Source organism: Nomascus leucogenys, chromosome 17, assembly GCF_006542625.1.
Source record: "Nomascus leucogenys isolate Asia chromosome 17, Asia_NLE_v1, whole genome shotgun sequence".
Classification (NCBI taxonomy): Eukaryota; Metazoa; Chordata; class Mammalia; order Primates; family Hylobatidae; genus Nomascus; species Nomascus leucogenys.
Genome location: NC_044397.1, coordinates 76,854,418 through 76,875,468, shown reverse-complemented (window position 1 = coordinate 76,875,468; position 21,051 = coordinate 76,854,418). Strand labels below are relative to the sequence as shown.

At 41.7% G+C, this 21,051-nt stretch overlaps 1 pseudogene; it reads right to left on the bottom strand.

Moving 5' to 3' along the window:
- Positions 1-1,047: 1,047 nt before the first annotated feature.
- LOC100599718 overlaps positions 1,048-21,051 on the bottom strand; it is a 29,276-nt pseudogene continuing 9,272 nt past the window's right edge.

Below are 21,051 nucleotides of genomic sequence, written 5' to 3'. Positions count from 1 at the left end.
ATGCTAGAAGCAGTAACTAGTTACTGCATGTGGTCTGGGCCTTAACCCTCTGCAGGGAGACTGACTATAGCACCAGGTACCTGGCTTTTCAGACTCTACATAGGAATTCCACCATAATTCAAAGATGTATAAACTTGACGTACATACTCCAACTCAAATTATTCAAAGGGCCCACGACCCTTCCCCATAGAGCCTAAAGCCCAATAGCCTTCCCTCAAGGAATACCAGCAGTGTTCAAGTTTAGCTTTGTTACAGAAAATGAGCCATAACAGATTTCTCAGTTTGTGACACTAGTCACCTTGAAGAACACCTCTAAATGCATGAACTCATTGAGCACTGGTCCAACCTCTAACTTCTGGCTCCTTGCTTTTCCTGCCCCTGCCTACCTTTAAAAGACAGAGTCTCACTCTGCCACCCAGGCTGGAGTGCAGTGGCATGATCATAGCTCACCTCAGCCTTAACTCCTGGGCTCAAGCAATCCTCCCAGGTCATCCTCCTGATTAGCTAGGCCTATAGGCATGCACCACCAGGCCGGGCTAATTATTTTTTGTAGAGACAGGGTCTCACTATGTTGCCCAGGCTGATGTTGACTCCTGTCCTCAAGTGATCTTCTGCCTCAGGTTCCCAAAGCATTGGGATTACAGGCGGTGAGCCACCACGGCCAGCCCCTGCCTACATTTTCAGTATTCCACTCAATAAATAACATTGAGACTTCTTGGGTCTGGAAAGTAAAAAAAAACTGAGTAGTATGTAGAATTAAGCAAGCATGTAAGTGATGTTTCAGAAATAACCTGTTTCTGCTTCAAGTAAGGCCTACATCAACGCCCTAACTCAAACAAGGACAGACAATTGTTATTTAGTTTTTATTTCATAATCATAAACTTAGCTCTGCAATCCAGCTAGGCATGGAAGGGAACGAAGAAAACATGGAACCCAAAGGGAACTGCAGTGGAAGCACAAAGATTCTAGGATACTGCAAGCAAAAGGGGTGCTCTCCTGAGCTACAGAAGGAATGGTCTGGTGGTTAAGACAAAACACAAGTCAAACTTACCAGAGCTGTCCACGGTCAGCAATGGTGGTCTTCTTGCTGGTCTTGCCATTCCTGGACCCAAATTGCTCCATGGCCTCCACAATATTCATGCCTTCTTTCACCTTGCCAAAGACTACATGCTTGCCAGCCAACCACCCCATCTTGGCAGTGCAGATGAAAAACGGAACAGTTTGTGTTGGGTCCAGAATTTGCCATGGACAAGATGCCAGGACCTGTATGCTTTAGGATAAAGTTCTCATCTTCAAATTTCTCCCCGTAGATGGACTTGACACCAATGCCATTATGGCATGTGAAGTCACCACCCTGACACATAAACCCTGGTATAATTCTGTGAAAGCAGGGACCCTTATAACCAAATCCTTTCTCTTCAGTGCTCAGAGCATGAACTTTTTCTGCTGTCTTTGGAAACTTTTCTGCAAACAGCTCAAAGGAGACGTGGTCCAAGGGCTCACTGTCGACAGGAACGTCGAAGAACATGGTGTGGTTGACCACGGCTGATAGTACTGGGACTCCTGGCAGCAGTAGCCTCTGCAAAGCCTGTGATAGAAATTTGAGAGTTTCTCCTAGATATATGTTTTAGCTACTTATTTTTATATTAAGTGGTAAATTCTTGACTGTAGGTGCCTTGTCTTAATCCCCTTTGTTTTTATTTTTTTTCTGTCTCCAGGGCAGCCATGTTTGCTTTTATGGATTGTGTAGCACACAGCTCTAAAGAGTGCCTAGGGTTGAACAGTGCACATCTGTCTCACTGTACAGGGAAGCCCAGACCATCACAATAAACTGCAGGCAGCAAGTCTTTCTATTTATTTGCTGAGTTAAAATGATTCCCATAAGTTCCCTCCAAAATCACCGCCAGATTTTTGGTGGGAAGAATGCATTGGAGACAGGCATTAAACACTAGTCCAGGTTAATATTTGCACTGAATGCCTCTCTTATATCTTTTAGCATACATTAAAATGGACTCTAGTCTTGTTCTAGTAAAACCCACGACTGAGTGAACCAAGGATGAGACTGCTGGCTGGTAGGGCACACTCTGCAGGGTGCCAGGGGGCTGGCTTCATCCATGTTGCAATGTTTCCTAAGGAATATCTTACATCTAGAGGCTATGGTGTCTCACATTTTTGTCCCTAGTTATCTACGTTGTGTGTACCTTGCATTCCTTCCTTTTCAGCATGCAGAATCGGACTTGGCTTTGAAGTAAAACGATACTGGTTTTTGAGTGATCCAGCAGCTGTTATACTTTGGTGAGAGTTTTCTTCTCCACCCAAGTCTTGTTTTCCATTTCTCTCTCCATCACTTTCTCTTCTACCCCCACCTCTTCCAGCTTACTCTACCCAATTACCACGCCAGAAACAATTCCTGTCTTATCTCTTTTCCCAAAGAGATGCTTCCTTTATTCAACTGCTTAAATAAATAAAACAAAGTTTCCCTTTCCTCTGAACCACCTGCTCAAAATACAAGCGGGAGACCAATTATAACCCAGGAGACAAATCCCCTTTGAACAGCTGATCCAGGGAATGGATTTGGAGGCTTATCTTCGGTCTGAATCACAGGGTCATGCCAGGGTCATCCCTAGAGCAAATTGTCCCCTTGGCTTCCACTGAGCTTACCCTGAAATGTGCACACTGGGTCTCTTTTCCCATGGATTATGAAGCTATTTGGTGAAGGCTGCTCATTTGATGTACTAATCAGTATCTTGACATAACACATGGGAAGAGTTTAAAAGTTTGCTTTTGTACTGCAAGGCTTCTAGGGTACTTTCTAATTATGTCCTCGCAATCACAGACAAAAGCCTGTGACTGTAAATCTGAAAAAATGACTTCCAAAGCATAGGGCAGTGCTTCTCAGACTTTCATGTGTATACACATCATCCAGGGATGTCATTTAAATGCAGGTTTTAATTCCCTAGGTCGGAGGCAGGGCCTGAGATTCTGCATTCTAACGAGGTTTCAGGTGAGGCTGACGCTGTGGTCCGCTGGACTGCACTTTGAGGAGACCCTACTTGATGGACAGTCAGCCAGGAAACTTTCAGTTTGAGGCATAGTTAGTGAAACTTCATATTCCTTAACTACTGCCCAAGGGCCTTGAATGGACTCACCTGTGTTTGGTAGACGCACCTGACAGTGATAACCTGACTTCAGCATACCCTGAGAATGACCCTGCATGGCAGATGCACACGAATGTGTATTTGGAGTTCCGAGCTAAGGAATCCAGAAGTTGCCAACCTGGAGATTCATTCCTTATCTATGAGGAATATCTGAGCCCCTCACCCATCCCAAGGAACACAGGCTGTACAGGAGATCAAAGCCCTGTGTTTTTAGGTTAAATGAAGGTTACCAGTTGGAGGTTGTTAGGAGGAAGGTGCTAAGTGAAAACGCTATTTAAACTGCATGCTTCTTACAAGCGGCTCTCCTGCCCTGTCTGCTGCCACTGGGTAGAGCAGTTCTGTGTAGCCCACCGTCACTGGACCATCCCTGTATGTAAGTAAGTTTCCCTCAATAAACCCCATGTCTGCTTTGCTGGTTCTGGGTCTCTTGTTCGGGCTCTTGAAGCTGGTGCATTCCCTATTGGAGTTCAGAGGGGTCTGGCATGACTGATCTCCTCTGTACAACTGCCCGAACTTCGCTGAGCATTCTTTATTTTTGCCCCCTTTCCCTAGTTCAAATGTTTTATTGTTGTAGTCCTCATTTGAATGATATTTATTTGTTTACATGCCTGCCTCCTAGACTCTGAGCATGTAGGGATAAGACAGCCAACTCTCATTCATCTTTGGATCAAGGGCACCTAGAACAGCATCTGGTAAACACACACACACACACGCACACACAGATACACACACACACAGAGTAGGCACTCAACAAATACTGGATAAAAGAAAAACTGATAGATTAAATTCACAAAATTAAAACCTTTTATCCATACCAAACATCATAAACAGTATACAAAGGCAAATGATAAACTGAGAAAGATATTTGCAGTGTATTAAGATCTCTTATGGGGCCGGGCGCGGTGGCTCACGCTTGTAATCCCAGCACTTTGGGAGGCCGAGGCGGGCGGATCACGAGGTCAGGTGATCGAGACCACGGTGAAACCCCGTCTCTACTAAAAATACAAAAAAATTAGCCGGGCGTGGGGGCGGGCGCCTGTAGTCCCAGCTACTCGGAGACGCTGAGGCAGGAGAATGGCGTGAACCCGGGAGGCGGAGCTTGCAGTGAGCCGAGATTGCGCCACTGCACTCCAGCCTGGGCGACAGAGCCAGACTCTGTCTCAAAAAAAAAAAAAAAAAAAGATCTCTTATGAGTTTTTATGGTTTGAGTTGGGTCTGTCAAAAGATATGTTACAGTCCTAACCCCCAGTACCTCAGAATGGGACCTTATTTGGAAATAGAGTCATTGCAGAAATAATTAGTTAAGCTGTGGAGTAGGGAGGGCTCTTAATCAAATATGACTGGTGTCATAAGAGGAGGAGACATGGACATACAGGGAGAACCTCATGTGTGGATGGAAGCAGAGATTCGACTGATAACAGCCACAGGCTGTGGAACACCTGGGGCTGCCAGAAGCTGGAAGAGGCAAGGAAGGATACTCCCTAGAGACCTCAGCAGGAGTATGGCACTGCCAATGCTTTCATTTTGCACTTGCTGTCTCTAGAACAGTGAGAGAATACATTTCTGCTGTTTTAAGCCACCTAGTTTGTGGTATTTTGTTACAGCAGCCCTAGGAAACTGACACATAAGCAACAAGAAAAAGAGTGATCTAGTAGCAAAGGGGGCAAAAAACCCAATCATAGGTAGTGCACAAAAAAATGCAAATTGCTCGTAAACAAACAATGTTCAAGGGCTAGTAATCAAAGCAATGCAAAATGAACACAACATTGAAATGCTATTTTTATCTTATTATATTTATTATTTTAATTAGGAAAAAATACAGTGTTGGGAGTTTAGGACAACCAGGCCCTCTTCTGTGCTTGAGCCACTAGTAGCTGTTGATATGATCTCCAAATATATCTTAAGTTCTCCCACTTCTCTCCACGTCTTCTGCCATTGCTTCCTTCTAAGACACCATTGTCATTGTCGTTTACTTTTTTTTTTGATTATACTTTAAGTACTGGGATACATGTGCAGAACGTGCAGGCTTGTTACATAGGTATATATGTGCCATGGTGGTTTGCTGCACCCATCAACCCATCATCTACATTAGGTATTTCTCCTAATGCTATCCCTCCCCTATCCCCCCACCCCCTGACAAGCCCAAGTGTGTGATGTTCCCCTCCCTGTGCCCATGTGTTCTCATTGTTCAACTCCCCCTTATGAGTGAGAACACATGGTGTTTGGTTTTCTGTTCTTGTGTTAGTTTGCTAAGAATGATGGTTTCCAGCTTCATCCATGTCCCTGCAAAGGACATGAACTCATCCTTTTATTGGCTGCATGGTATTCCATGGTGTATATGTGCCACATTTTCTTTATCCAGTCCATCACTGATGGGCATTTGTATTGGTTCCAAGTCTTTGCTATTGTGAATAGTGCTGCAATAAACATACGTGTACATGTATCTTTATAGTAGAATGATTTATAATCCTTTGGGTATATACCCAGTAATGGGATTGCTGGGTCAAATGGTATTTCTGGTTCTAGATCCTTGAGGAATTGCCACACTGTCTTCCACGATGGTTGAACTAATTTGCACTCCCACCAACAGTGTAAAAGCATTCCTATTTCTCCACATCCTTTCCAGCATCTGTTGTTTCCCAACTTTTTAATGGTCACCATTCTAACTGGTGTGAGATGGTATCTCATTGTGGTTTTGATTTGCATTTCTCTAATGACCAGTGATGATGAGCTTTATTTCACATGTTTGTTGGCTGCATAAATGTCTCCTTTTGAGAAGTGTCTGTTCATATCCTTTGCCCACTTTTTGGTGGGGTTGTTTTTTTCTCGTAAATTTGTTTAAATTCTTTGTAGATTCTGGATATTAACTCTTTGTCAGATGGATTAAAGACTTAAACATAAGACCATAAAACCATAAAAACCCTAGAAAAAAACCTAGGCAATACCATTCAGGACATAGGCCTGGGCAAAGACTTCATGACTAAAACACCAAAAGCAATAGCAACAAAAGCCAAAATTGACAAATGGGATCTAATTAAACTAAAGAGCTTCTGCACAGCAAAAGAAATATCATCAGAGTGAAAAGGCAACCTACTGAATGGGAGAAAATTTTTGTCGTTGACTTTCTAGACAACTGAATTAATCTAAATAGTGTTGTTACTTACCTTGCTTAGAGCTGCCAGAAGGAATCATTTAAAAAACATTAGTCAGACCATGTGATTCCTCTGCTTAAAACCCTTTAGTGATAGCTTTCATTGCAGTTAGTGTGGCCTCTGCCAAGCTCCCATCTTCTCTGTCACTGAGCTTTGGACCCGTGGCTTCTTTCAGTTCCTTTGTGGAGCTCTTCTTGTTGGGCCAGCAGACATTGCTAGTCCCTCTCTCAGAATGCTTGTCCTGCCACTCTTCACCTTCTGGTCTTAGCCTCAGTGTCCCATTGGAACTTCCTTGGCATTCCTCCTCGAGCCCTGCCTAAGTGAGGTCACTGTATTATATTTTCTCATGGTTCTCTGTTGGTTTTGCTCACGATTTATTACTGTGATGAATATTGGGTATTTGCTTATTGTCTCTCTCTACCTATATTGTAAACTCTATAAAGGCAAGGACTGTATTTATGTTGTCCCCCAACTGTAACTCAGACTTGGGTATAGAAGCAAACAGATAATAGGCAATCGATGTATATTTGCTAACTGAATAAATGGAGATTAACTTAGCAAAAGAGGTCAAAAGCCTTAGAAATGTGTATATCCTTTCAATCAGTAATCCCATTTCTAGGAATATATTTTAAGAAAATAATTAGGGATGTGTGTCAAGACTAGTCACATTGCAACTTAAATAACAGTAAGATAAATTTTAGCAATGTATTGGGAACAAAAATAAATATCTAAAAATGACCAATATAATAAATTATGATTTGCACATTCAAAGTAATATCACATAGGTAATGAAAGTGGTGTTGTAGAAATATATTCATTGACATATAGTTTCAGTGAGCATATATTTTTGTAAAAATAAAATATATATGTTTTTATATTGTTCTCTAATGCATAGAAGAATATTTAGAAAACTAGATACCAAAATACTAATTGTGGCTCCTTTTAAAATTTATTTAAACTTATTTAAAAATTGTATTATGTGTATTTTTAAAATATTCCATAAAAAGGATATTTCTCGGCCGGCTGCGGTGACTCATGCCTGTAATCCCAGCACTTTGGGAGGCCGAGGCAAGTGGATCACGAGGTCAGGAGATCGAGACCATCCTGGCTAACACGGTGAAACCCTGTCTCTACTAAAAATACAAAAAATTAGCCAGGCTTGGTGGTGGGCGCCTGTAGTCCCAGCTACTGGGGAGGCTGAGGCAGGAGAATGGCGTGAACCCGGGAGGCAGAGCTTGCAGTGAGCTGAGATCGCGCCACTGCACTCCAGCCTGGGCGACAGAGCCAGACTCCGTCTCAGAAAAAAAAAAAAAAAAAAAAGGATATTTCTCATATTGTTAGAAGAATAAAAGTTTTTTTGAGTGAATGAGAGTTACCTGGAATGTTTGGTCTGAATTTCAAACTTTCATTCCTACAAAAAATAAAATGACTAATATAATCAAAAAGATACCTTCTAGGTTTCAGATTCTGTCATTCACTTCCACACAAGCTTATGCTGTGAAGGAAGACATCCCATCTGTAGTTAAATCACAGGTCATCACTGTTTTCCACGGTTGAAAGTTTATTCTGTATTTTTTTGTTGGATAAACTCTTTCTTTTATGTTGGAGTTTTTTTCATCTTAGGTTTTGGGTGAGAATTGAATGTAGAAATCTGCAGTTTCTCCTGTCAAAGGAATTTCAATACTTTGGTAGGCATCCAAACAACACATTCTACCATATAGACCAAATATTGTGTCAAAGAATGGGCTCTGGATCAAATTTATGAAAACATATTGGATGGATTTTATAATTTGAAAAGTTTCAGAGATAAAATTATATCTAATCTTAGATCTTCATTTCCTGATATGTCTTTACATTAGGAAGCCCTTAGGTTCTCTGGAGACCTTTGTTCTAACTTGGCAGAGGTGACCTGTGTTACTTCTTTATTTTCTTCTTGGACCTGGCTCCTTGGTTTTCATAGCCATGTGCAAGCACGATATTGGTTTGTTTCCAATCTCCAGATTCGACTGTGTTACACTATTTTTCACCAGAAAGAACAAGTTAAGGGCACACATTCGTTTGTGTATTTACTTATGTACACACACACACACACACACACAAAATTGACAATATAACATTGGGCAATTTTTAATCAATGTCTTGCGGACAATGAAGCTATATCTATTTTAAAAAGTGGTATGCACTCTCTCTTTCCTTTCTCAGAGTCTGAAATGCTATTACTTGAGAGAGTGGAGGAAGGAAGAGGGAATGATTTAGGAGGAATGAGGCAGGGAATGGGAGTGAATGGGTAAGGAGAAAATTCTTAGAGACACTGCCAAGTTCAAACTAAAAAAACAATTAATAAAATAATTACTGCCCTTCCATGGCCCCTCTTTTGTATACTCACAGCACTTACTCTTGTGGGTAGTTATCATTGCTCACCCTGTTGCTCTGATAAACTCCACTTCCAATACTAACGATGTGTGTGACTGCTAGGCCTCAATGTCCTCAATTACATCTTTGTGAGGATCAAATGTGACAAGGTATAGCACTCTTGGCATGGTGGCTTGTAGATATTAACAACTGTTGCTATGTTGGTTGTGCTTCTATGTCTATCTTCATCAGGGGTTGTGTCTATTTTTCTGCATCCTCCTGGGTATCTAGCATAGTGATCACAGCATTACAGATGCTCACTGAGTATTCATACAATTTAAAAGAAATGTTCTGAGCGCAGTGGCTCATGCCTGTAATCCCAGCACTCTGGGAGGCCAAGGCAGGTGGATCCCTTGTATTCATAAGTTTGAGACTAGCCTGGGCAATGTGGCGAAACCCTGTCCCTGCATAAAATACAAATATTAGCTGGGTATGGTGGGGCATGCCTGTAGTTTCAGCTATCTGGGAGGCTGAAGTGGGAGGAGGGCTGGAACCCAGGAGGCGAAGGTTGCAGAGAGCCAAGATCGTGCCACTGCACTCCAGCCTAGGCAATGGAGCCAGACCTTGTCTTAAAAAAAATGAATAAATAAAAGAAATACATAAAGCTCCTGTTTTCACTAAAATGCATTCTAATCCAGGCTAACTCTATAGGAAATTACAACTTTTAATTTTCCAATTAACATTTTTTGGGGATGTGGTTGAATGCAAAAAGAATTAACACCTTCTGGTTTTTTTTTCCACATGATTCATTTAATCATTTTCTTTCTATTTAAATAAAGGAAAACATTTAAATTTTGCACATTTTGACTTCTGTATCAGTCAATTTTCACATTGCTATAAAGAATACCTGACACTGGGTAATTTATGAAGAAAAGAGGTTTAACTGATTTACAGTTTCACATGACTGGGGAGGCCTCAGGAAACTTACAATCGTGATGGAAGGTGAAAGGGAAGCAAGGCACATCTTACATGGTGGCAGGAGATAGGCAGCATGAGGGGGGAGCTGCCAAACACTTTAAAAACCATCAGATCTCGTGAGAGCTCACTCGTTATCATGAGAGCTCACTCACTATCATGAGAACAGCATGGGGGAAACTGGCTCCATGATCCAGTCACCTCCCACCAGGTCCCTCCCTTGAGATGTGGGGATTACAACTGGAGATGAGATTTGGGTGGGTACACAGAGTCAAACCATATCAACTTCAATCTTTCATTATTCATGTATCTTCTTAACTGTTAGCCCCAGATTCCACTAATTTTTATAATAGTAATTGTGTCTCAGATTTTCTGGTTTAAATATTTAGTTTCTTTCTACTTTATTTTGATCTCTTCCTCTTCCTTTTTCTTTCTTTTTTGTATTTTTAGTAGAGACGGGGTTTCACCGTGGTCTCGATCTCCTGACCTCGTGATCCACCCGCCTCAGCCTCCCAAAGTGCTGGGATTACAAGCGTGAGCCACCGGGCCCGGCCCCTTTTTCTTTTAAAATAAAGACACAGCTAACCTAATGATTTTGCAATTCAGTATTCCCTACCCAGGACTGACTACATAAATTCTAGGTGTAGTACAAAATAAAAATGCAGGGTCCCTTGTTCCAATTATCAAGAATTTTAAAGACAGCAACAGCAGAGCATTTATCCAAGTGTGGCTCCCTCTGAGCCCAGGGCCCTGTGCGACTGCATAAGTTGTAGGCCCATGATATGGGTCTGTGCAGTGGGTCCTGTCCATAGCAAGGACATTGTATTTGTACAGGGCAGTTATTAAGAGTGTAGATTCTAGAGTCATTAGATCTGGATTTAAGTCCTTACTTTGCTAATTACTAGCTGAAAGGCCATGGGCAAGTTACTTATTTTCCCTGGGCTTTAGTTTCTTCACCTGTGGAATGGGGAAAATAGTATCACCAAACCATATTAAATGGGCTAATATATATGTAACGTGCTCTGGCATAGTATTGCCCAATAAATGTTTGCCGTGTGTGTGTGTGCACGCATGTGTGTGTGTGTGTGTGTGTATTGCCCTACATTGTCCGATTGCCTGTAGGCGTAGCATTCACATCTTTGAGGATTGAAGCTCCATCATTTTTCTTTCTCTTTCACTTATTGAAACAGCTTTTGTGTGTGTATCACAGTTGTTAAGAGTTATCCTGCTCGTTTTCAATCCCAAGAATTTCAAATGATACATAAAATCTTCATACTTTGTAACCACAAGTAAAAGTCAAATGCTCTAATTTACCCGCATCTTGAAGCAGTGTGGGCTAAAGGCACTAGAACAGCTTGGGCTGTTTTCTGTTTCTTGCTCCGTTACCTGGTCTGGGTGGTATCACATGGAGTACTTCCCTTTGCTCTCTTTCCATGGCACAGTGTATGCTATGTAACATTTCTACACCCTGATCTTTTTGATATGATATTTATTTAGTTGTAGGTGCTATAGAAACAGACAGATCAAGGTGATAATCATGTCTCTAAAACCAGGCCAGTGATGAAGAGTGGGTCTGACCAACTCTAAATTGAACTCATTTTGAAGAGGGCTTTCCTGAAGGGAGAAATGCTCTATGGCTCATTGGAAGTGAATACAGACTTGTCAGGAATATGGCCTTGGAGCATCTGCCAGTGGTGCTGAGAAGACAGAGGTCAGGGACAAAAGCCTAAGTCAGAATGAAGTCTGTACCATTTAGTTGTTGATTGACCAATCCTTCCCTGGGCCTTTTATTGTCACTTAAGACATCAGGATACTATTCCCTGCCTCAGATGGTTGGAATAAGGATTGGGAAAACATAAGGGAAAGTGTTTTGTAAACATAACCACAGCTCCTATACTCTGTCACGATCTCAAGGAACAGCTGAGGTGAACAAAAGGAACAGTCTGGCAGGTGAACAAAAATCAGTGCTTGTTATGATTCTTCCTTCAGGAGTCCCAGGGTCTAGAAATTCGCATATAAAGGAAACTAGTGACTTTGTGATTCAGAATATTTATACCATGAAACAAAAGCTGCTGCTCTGTAGTCAGATAGATTTGGATTCTGGTCCCTATCCAGCCATTTACCAATTGGGTGTCTTTGTGTAAATTGCATAAACGTTCTCAGTCTCAGCTTTCTCTTTGGTTAAATGGAACGAATAACAGTGCCTTACGTGGTCATAGGATTGTCCTTTTACAATTAAATGAGATAATGCAAAGCCAACCATTTTGTGCTGTGGAGTTGCAGTTTGCAGACCACATTTTGAGTGGAAGAGACTAAATTACATACAGTGACGGGGCAAGTTACAGTTTGTTATGACCAGCCCAGCAAGCATTTTTCCAGGAATGATTTGGAACAATCCCATCACCTGTGGAACACTCACTTTGGCTCAGAGAGTCAAAGAGAATCTTTTAACTTTATTCCTTCACAAAACAAATTAAAAATCAGTAGCCATGGATCATTTCCAAGGGGGCCTTTAAACACTTCTTGAAAAAGAGCTTGGTATGGCTTTAGGCAGCTTTATGCAGGTTTTAGCTGCATTTTAACCTATAAAAACCAACTTATGAATCTATGAAAACCACAGTCAAATTAGATACATTTCAAAAATAATTGAGGTCAGAAGTAGCTCTTCTAATTTTCTTGGGCCATTACAGCATTGGATTATGAAAGAAAATTGTGATTGTGAAATTGAGGCCTTCTTGGGGTTTATTTTGAAGACAGCCAAGCTTGATCTTTATGACCATGGCCTCAAAGCAGTTGAAGCTATTCTCTTCTAATATTTAATGTTGTGGTGTACTTTCTTCAGATCCCTCATTCAGGATTGAGGGGCTCATCCCCTCAACTGCCAAGAGCATGTTCACAGCTGGGTTTGTCCTTGGGAATGGCCCACTAATGGAAGAGAGCAGCCTTGACAAGGTCATGCCCATCCAATGGTGGTGGAGGTGGGGAAGGGGTGGTGGAGAGGGAAGAACTCAGCTCCTTGCCTGTATTTGGGACAACACTGAAGGGTTCCAGAGCCCCTCAAGGGATCTGTTGAAACCTTTATTGTAACTGCATCTCTGTTCAGTGTTACTCTCTGTCCAACCTGCCTTCTATAGATACTGTTTGTGTTACTCCCAGTAAACCCCTTACATAGGGAACCTAACCTAAGATACTTCTCTAGGATTACCTTCTGAGACTTCAATAACCTAAGACCAGTGGTCTCAGCTTGGGATAATTTTGGCATCTAAGGGACATTAGGTAAAGTCTGGAGACATTTTTGGTTGTCACAAATAGGGTGGCAGTGGGGAGAGGGTGTTACTGGCATCTAGTGGGTAGAGGCCAGGGATGCTGCTAAACGTTCTACAATGCACAGGACAGCTCTGATATGGTTTGGCTCTGTGTCCCCACTCAAATCTCATGTCGATTGTAATTCCCAATGTTGGGGTGGGGACCTGGTGGAAGGTGATTGGATCATGGGGGCAGATTTCCCCTTGCTCTTCCTGTGATAGTGAGTGAGTTCTCATAAGATCTGGTTGTTTAAAGGTGTGTAGCACATCCCCCTTCACTCTCTCTTCTCCTGCTCCAGCCATGTAGGACTTGCCAGCTTCCCCTTTGCCTTCTGCCATGACTGTAAGATTTCTGGGGCCTCCCCAGCCATGCTTCCTGTACAGCTTGTGTAACCATGAGCCCATTAAACCAATTTTCTTTATAAATTACCCAGTCTTAAGTAGTTCTTTACAGCAATGTAAGAACAGACTAATACAAGCCCTCACAACAAAGAACTATCCACTGCAAAATGTAATAGGGTAGAGGTTGAGAAACCCTGGATTATATATGTTTTGATCATGGCTCTTTATTTCCAAGTATAAGAGGGAAGATGGAAAATAAGTGTTGTAATTCAAATCATCAAATAGTACTTACGGTGAGAAGAAAACCTATGATCATGAGCTCCAGCTTCCCTCCCCCAGCCTCATTTCTTCTTTCCATGTGGCTGTTGACTCCAGATACCAGTTTGCTCTAAAAATGCCCTCTGCGGTAAGGCCCCAGAACTTCTCCTATTGCCGATTACAGCAGACAACACTGGAAAATATGAAGCAGCACTTCTCATTAATAGTGTTTCTTTGCTTCCTTTTTTTTGTTTGTTTTTAGAGACGGGGTCTTGCTGTGTTGCCCATGCTGGAGTGCAGTGGTGCAATCATGGCTCACTGCAGCCTCAAACTCCTGGGCTCAAGTGGTGCTCCCACCTCAGCCTCCCAAGTAGCTATGACTAAAGGTGTGTGCCACCATGCCTGACTAATTTTTATTGTTTTTTTTTTTTTTTTTTTTTTTTAGAGACAAGTTTGCCCTATGTTGCCCAGGCTGGGATAGTGTTTTTTAAATGAGGTTTTTTTTTCCTCTGTCAATCTGCTTCTGCTACCCCATCCCCCTTGCTTTCCATATCAATAATGACTCTACCCACCTATTGCTTTTTGGGAAGGAATTTTTCATTAACTAAGAAATAGCTGATTTGCTCCTTGACTTAGTGCTGGGAGGTCTCATGCTTTCATGAACTGGAGCTATTTCTTGACCCAAATCAGGCCAGACTGAGTTTGCATTACAAATGTGCCACATTCAGCAAATAGTTGACATTGCAGACTGTGCTTTGCCTTTGAAGGCCAGTGCTGACTCCCCGAGGAATCAAAGCTTTCACCCCAGTGGGGGCCAGGCAGCTGGTGACTTCTGCATACTCCTCCTCTCCCATTTATTCAGGAATGAGACACACTTGGGGGCTTAGACTACGGTTCCCTGAATTGTTTTCATTCAGAGGGTGAGGTGGGGGAAAAATATGTGGTGGCAGAAAATAAATGATGAGTCCTTTTTTTGCACATGTCAAGTATAAGATACCTATTAGCCATGAAGTAGAGAAAGTGGGTGAGAGGAAACGAGAGGTCAGGGACAGAGAGAAAATCTGATTGGCATTGAACTGCCCATGGGATAGCAGGAAAACTAATAGATTGTAGGGTTAAGGACAAAGAGGGGAAAGTATTTTAAGAAGGAGGAGCTGTGTCTAATGCTGAAGAGAAGTTTTAGTAAAGTGAGAACAGAGAAAGGAAGTTAGATTCCCAAACTCAGAAAATTAAATGAGAAAGGAACAGGCAGCTAGGACACCCACTTGGCGATGGTAAGAGTTTGTGCCTTGGCTGCAGTACATTGATTGATAACAGTCTGCTGAAATGGTCTGTAAAGGTAACTTTGAACACCCTCTGCCACTGTCCCCCACCTTCACTTCCCTCATCTCACCCCAAATTGCAAGGCCCTGAGCTTTTCATCATTACAAGACTGTTTAATGTCCTCACCTAACTAATCAAGAGGATTCCCCCAAATGAAACAGAAAGGGAGAGGTGACAGAACCATGGCCCTGAGCGATTTGTGCTCATGGTCCCTTGAGCTGCCTCCTTTCCACACCACGCCCTCACTACATTGGTTATGGGCAGAGCTGTTAGACATGGCGGAGCGGCAGAGCATTGGTATGAAGCCACTTTACCTCTTTGAGCCTTGGTTTATGTTAAGGGAGAGTTTGGGACTAGAGGATCTTTAAGGCCCCTTCAGGCTCCAATAAGTGGTTCCATTTCATTTACCAGCAGTGAAAAGCAGCATGCACTCAGCTGTTCTGTCAATTTAGTCAAAGCAACACATTTCCCCTTCTTGAATTTACCTTCAGCAGAGGGGGAAATGTAGGCGGCATTATTCCCAGCATGTAGAAGCTCTGTCTGAGATTCTTAGTATTGCAGGGTACATTTACTTTTTGCTAATGATCCCTGAAGCTGACTGGTTTCCATCGTGTGATTCCAGCAAAGCACAGACACTCTGATTTGTAATAACGATGCTGTGAAATCAATATCGAAAAACCTTGGGCTATATGAAACTGCTACTACTCAGTGAATCATACTAGGCAATATTTCCTGAAAGATAATGGGTTTCAAAACCAAACATAAATCTTCAGTGACATGTTGGCTATTTGTCATGTTTTCTGGTGGTGGAATTATAGCAGCTTCAATAAAATCCATTTGGTGGTTGGGTTTTAGATTAATATCTGATACAATCATGGTCTTAGGACCACAAGAAGTAAAGCTTAGAGGGAGGGAAGCAAGTCTGCAATTATTCTAGGGTTCTAGTACCCCTTGTGCCAAATGTTGGCACAGAAATTGCTCAAAAATTACAAAAAAGCAATATAATGTGGGACTTTGAATACTAAGCACTGTAAAGTGATACTATATTCTTGAAATAGTAAACATGTCCTCCATATGTGGCTAAGTGTGCCCAAGACTGCCAACTGTAATGCAAAGCAAATTGATTTGCAACTGTTTTGTTCTCACCACTTTAACTCCTGGCTTTCCATTTGAATCCTTGACACAAAATAATTAACTCTACATTTTTCTCGACTTAGCAGAAATATTTTCCCCATGACAAGGAAAATGAAATGGATTTTCTGATTAAATGACTGCAGTTAGTCCTTCTGAGTTAATATTGCTTCCCTGTGACAGATGAGTCAGCAACATTTATTGAGCCCCCACTGGGCAAAAAGTATTTACAAGGTGTTACATGAATCTATAAGAACAATAACTTTCTGGCCTTCCTAACCCATCCATGTTTGGAATTAAGCAGCTATTTCTGTCTAGATGCCAGGTTGACACCTAATTCTCTCAATATTGTGGAGAAAGGGAAGGTTGTCTTGACAACAGTGTGAAAAAAATCAACCTGAAAAATTTATTTAACCTAAAACTGTAGTCTTAGCAATTGAATGTGGATGCCAGTTCTCTTGGCAATTTAGGCCAGTATCAGGATGGACACCTCTTTTTAAAACAATGAATAAAACGATAGGTAACGTAGTCACAGGTTACAAAAACTAGGAAAGTGCAAAGGATACACAGTAAAAAGCCTCCATCCCACCCCAGTCCCTCAGGTGCCACTTCCAGTCCCCGTAGGTATCCACGGTCCCCAGTTTTCTTATATGTCCTTCCAGAGATATGAAATGCATAAACAAGCAAAAAACATAAAGAATATTTGTTTTTCATTTTATTTTAATATGTATAGTGGCATACTATATACATGTGCTTTCCAAACAATAATTTTTTTTTTTTTGAGACGGAGTCTTTCTCTGTCCCCCAGGCTGGAGTGCAGTGGCGCGATCTCAGCTCACTGCAAGCTCCGCCTCCCGGGTTCATGCCATTCTCCTGCCTCAGCCTCCCGAGTAGCTGGGACTACAGGCGCCTGCCAACACGCCCGGCTAATTTTTTGTATTTTTAGTAGAGACGGGGTTTCACCGTGTTACCCAGGATGGTCTCGATCTCCTGACCTCATGATCCACCTGCCTCGGCCTCCCAAAGTGCTGGGATTACAGGCTTGAGCCACCACGCCCGGCCAGCCAAACAATAATATTTATTGGAGATTCTTTAATTATTTTAAAATGCTGTTGGGTTCTTTTTGCTAATACTATATTCAGGATTTAAAAAAATTGAAGCCCATAAATGAGATTGTTTTGTTTTTCTTTTGTTTTCTCTTCCTTCTTTCCTTCCTTCTTCCCTTCTCTTTCTCACCCTCCCTTCTTCTCTCCCTTTTTTCTCTCCTTCCTTCCTTTTGTGCTAGGTCTTCTGTTTTTCTCAAGAGTCTCTCCTTAATAGCTACAGTATTTTTCTCTGACTCAGCTACACCATTGCCAGAATATTCCAGCTATATTTCTACTTAGTCACAAAATTCTGAATGTTTTATCCTGTTGATAAGTTATTTCTATTTTGAATAAAAAATACATCCTAAGGAGAGACTGTGAGCTTTTCTTTTTTTTTTTTTTTTTTTTTTTTTTGAGACGGAGTCTCGCTCTGTCGCCCAGGCTGGAGTGCAGTGGCGCAATCTCAGCTCACTGCAAGCTCCGCCTCCCGGGTTCACGCCATTCTCCTGCCTCAGCCTCTCTGAGTAGCTGGGACTACAGGCGCCCGCCACCACGCCCGGCTAATTTTTTGTATTTTTAGTAGAGACGGGGTTTCACCGTGGTTTCGATCTCCTGACCTCGTGATCCGCCCGCCTCGGCCTCCCAAAGTGCTGGGATTACAAGCGTGAGCCACCGCGCCCGGCCTGTGAGCTTTTCAAATGATATTGCTATTTGAGAAATTAGATGACAGTGTTTTGAATCATATTAATATATTTCACGAACATTTGTTGGTCACCTTCTATGGGCCAGTGACTAAATTAGATGTGGGGAATAAAAGTATAGCTGAGATAAGGCTTTTGTTTGGTGGAGACAGAGGAGTAAACAAGCAGTTGCTATGCTGTAAGATAAGGGCTGTGAAAGAAGCATGTTCAAGGTGCACAGTAGGGGGCGCCTGGGGGCCTCAGGGAAGCCTTCCTAGCTGAATCCTCCACCTCAAATCTTGTTTCTTATAGTATATGCTTCTTCACCTAAACTCAGAATTGGCACGTAGCCTCATGTCTGGTAAAATCTCCCTCTTCTACTTATCCAAGGGTTGTCCCAAGATCCAAAATACTTCCGGTGATTGTTTGTACCTTCTTTGGATTCATAGACTTCTCTGGAGATAAGCCTCCAGAGCTTATAAGTGGCCTGCCCAAGGATACACAGACAGTAAGTGGTGGAGTCAATGAAGGACTGATTTACTGTCAAAAAACAAATTTGCTAGGTTCCCACTGTGTGCTGAGAACAGGCTCTGGGGATGACAATGGAGAAACTGGAGCAGAGCCCTTCTGAGAAGGACTTCAAAATCCTCAGGAAATAGCCAGACCTGATGGTGTGGGCCTCTAGTCCCAGCTACTTTGGAGGCTGAGGCAGGAGGATCACTTGAACCCAGGAGTTGGAGGCTGGGACTATACCACATCACTGCAGTCCAGTCTTGGTGACAGAAACAGACCCTGTCTCAAACAAAACAAACAAACCAAAAAAATTCAAGAGGTAACAAAGATCTTTGCACTACTTACCTAGTGCCAATCTGGGTAATTGTGTTTGCTCAGTCTTCGTCTTTCTGCTAGGACTGCCAACAAAAGTATCAACGCTTGCTAAGTGGGCCAATATTGTGTTCATGTCATTTTCTTAGGTTTAAGCTTGCTCTCTGCATTTGTGCCAGGGAAGATTTGCAGCTCCTATCACTTTAAAATGTCCCCTGGAGTTACATTTTGTTAGATCTTGAGCTCCAGCAAGATTCTCTGCCAAACTTAGTACAGTCTTGGGGCCTCTTGAGTTGTGGAAGCCGGAGGTGCACCATCTGCTTACTTTACAATCACAATGAATGCTGTATGGAGCTGGTTATTTTCAGTTCCTTTTTTTTTATTTCTGAAGTTTATTTAAATTTCAGGGGTACATGTGCAGGACGTGCAGGTTTGTTACATAGGTAAACGTGTGCCATGGTGGTTTGCTGCACAGATCATCCCATCACCTAGGTATTAAGCCCAGCATCTATTAGCTATTCTTCCTGATGCTCTCCTTCCTCCCCACCCACCTTCCTACAGGCCCCAGTGTGTGTTGTTCCTCTATTTTCAGTTTCTATATAACTTTCTGTTCCTTAGACATTTGCTTCTTGGAACCTACATCTATAAGGAGCTTAGCTATATTTCATATTGAGTATTTTTCCCATGAGTGGAAATTCTAAATTGAAAAAAATCAACTAATCCTACACACAGTTCTGTAACAGTGTAGTCTAGGTAAAATGCAATACTAGAATGCCATTCAAATTCTTTACCTGAGAATTAGCTGCAATAGCCAGAGACTAATGTGGCTTTTCAAATATTTAGGTTTAGCGTAATTATAAATGTACATAACTAATGATTCATGAACTCTCAAATTATACATCTGCGTTTGATTTTATGTTGAAGTGTTTTTAAATCCTCAGAAAATGATGTTACCAAATGTTTCTGGCTCACTAAGTGTTCTATTTAAAAAAAATCTTAATCAAAGGCAAAGACTCAACCAGCACCTTCATATACAATTTGATGAGTGGAAGATACATTTCTTGTAATGTAAATATATCGGGCTGAAGGAATTCAGAGACAATCTTCTGGAATCTTAAACACAATTAATAGCCCACCAAGACGATGATCACTGGTGTTTTATATTCCTTCTGAGAAAGGCTATAAGACAAAGCATGGATTGACTGAAGATGGAAATACGTGTGACAAAGTCACAGTGTGAATGGACAGGTTAGGTCCCCCATCCCATCATCATCACTGTCTTACCTGACTGCTTACTACTTATCATCCTGACAGTGCAGGATTCTTCCTTGGCCAGAGAGGATTCTGCTGGAGTCAAAAATTCAACCAACCGTATTGCCACTGGGTGGCACAATTGGAAGTCTCTAAAGAGGTCTGGGCTTTAAAAGGGCCTTTTTCCCTCTGTCCGAAGGACTGGGATTTATAAATACTAAAGCTGCCGGCCATTGTGATTGCTTTTACTTTGGGACTGTTTATAAAAGGGAGGAAGTCTGTGGCCTTTCAAAGAGTGTGGATTTCACATTGGAAGCCTCTGTGTTGTTATTCTATAGGAAATTAACTAGAGTATTTTTTAAGTTTGTCTTATATTTGATCTGATGAATCCAAGGAGTGGAGCAAGAGGCAGATTTTGGACATGGTTATGAGAATGACAGAAAGTGCCTAAAGCATTTATGCTCTGGCATTCGTCCCTGTTTCTGGAGGTCCAGTGAGGTAGGCAACAGCCATGTGTAGCTATTTAAATTAAAATTAATTAAGATCGAATAAATTAAAAATTCAGACCCTCAGTCATGCTAGACACATTTCAGTTGCTCAACATGTGGCTACTAGCTACCATATTGTACAATACAGATATGGAACATTTTCCTCATTGCAGAAAGTTCTAGACAGGGCTACTGATACTCTTTTCTTATTGTCCTCAAAAGAATAGGCAAATACTGGATGTTTTCTGCTCATGCTACCTGAAAACCTTAGAAAGTGTTATTCACTAGCATTGATTGTGCGATGTGACCCAACAAACATTTGTTTAACATTTACCCTGTGTTAGATAGATATATTTTGCAATGCTGCATTGTTGTGTTACCAAAGTTTAGGAGCCAGGGTAAACTAATATACACATTGGATAATGTGTTTGATGGACATCAACATGGTCTTGAAATTGAATTTGCATGTTGCATATTGTAAGAATCAATCTATACCACTAAGATTTTGATAATTAAATGTAATTATTAAGTCAATCCTAGTTTCTCCGGATCCATTTTTGTGTAACGTGTTGCCCTTTTCATCCGGTTTTCCATTTTGTTATTTATACTGCTTTTTAGCTTTATTTATTTATTTATTTATTACTACCTTAGGTGTTTCATTTCAGTCATACAGGGAGGGATGCTCACCTTGTCAAACTTTGACCCTCCATTACCCATGCAGGGATT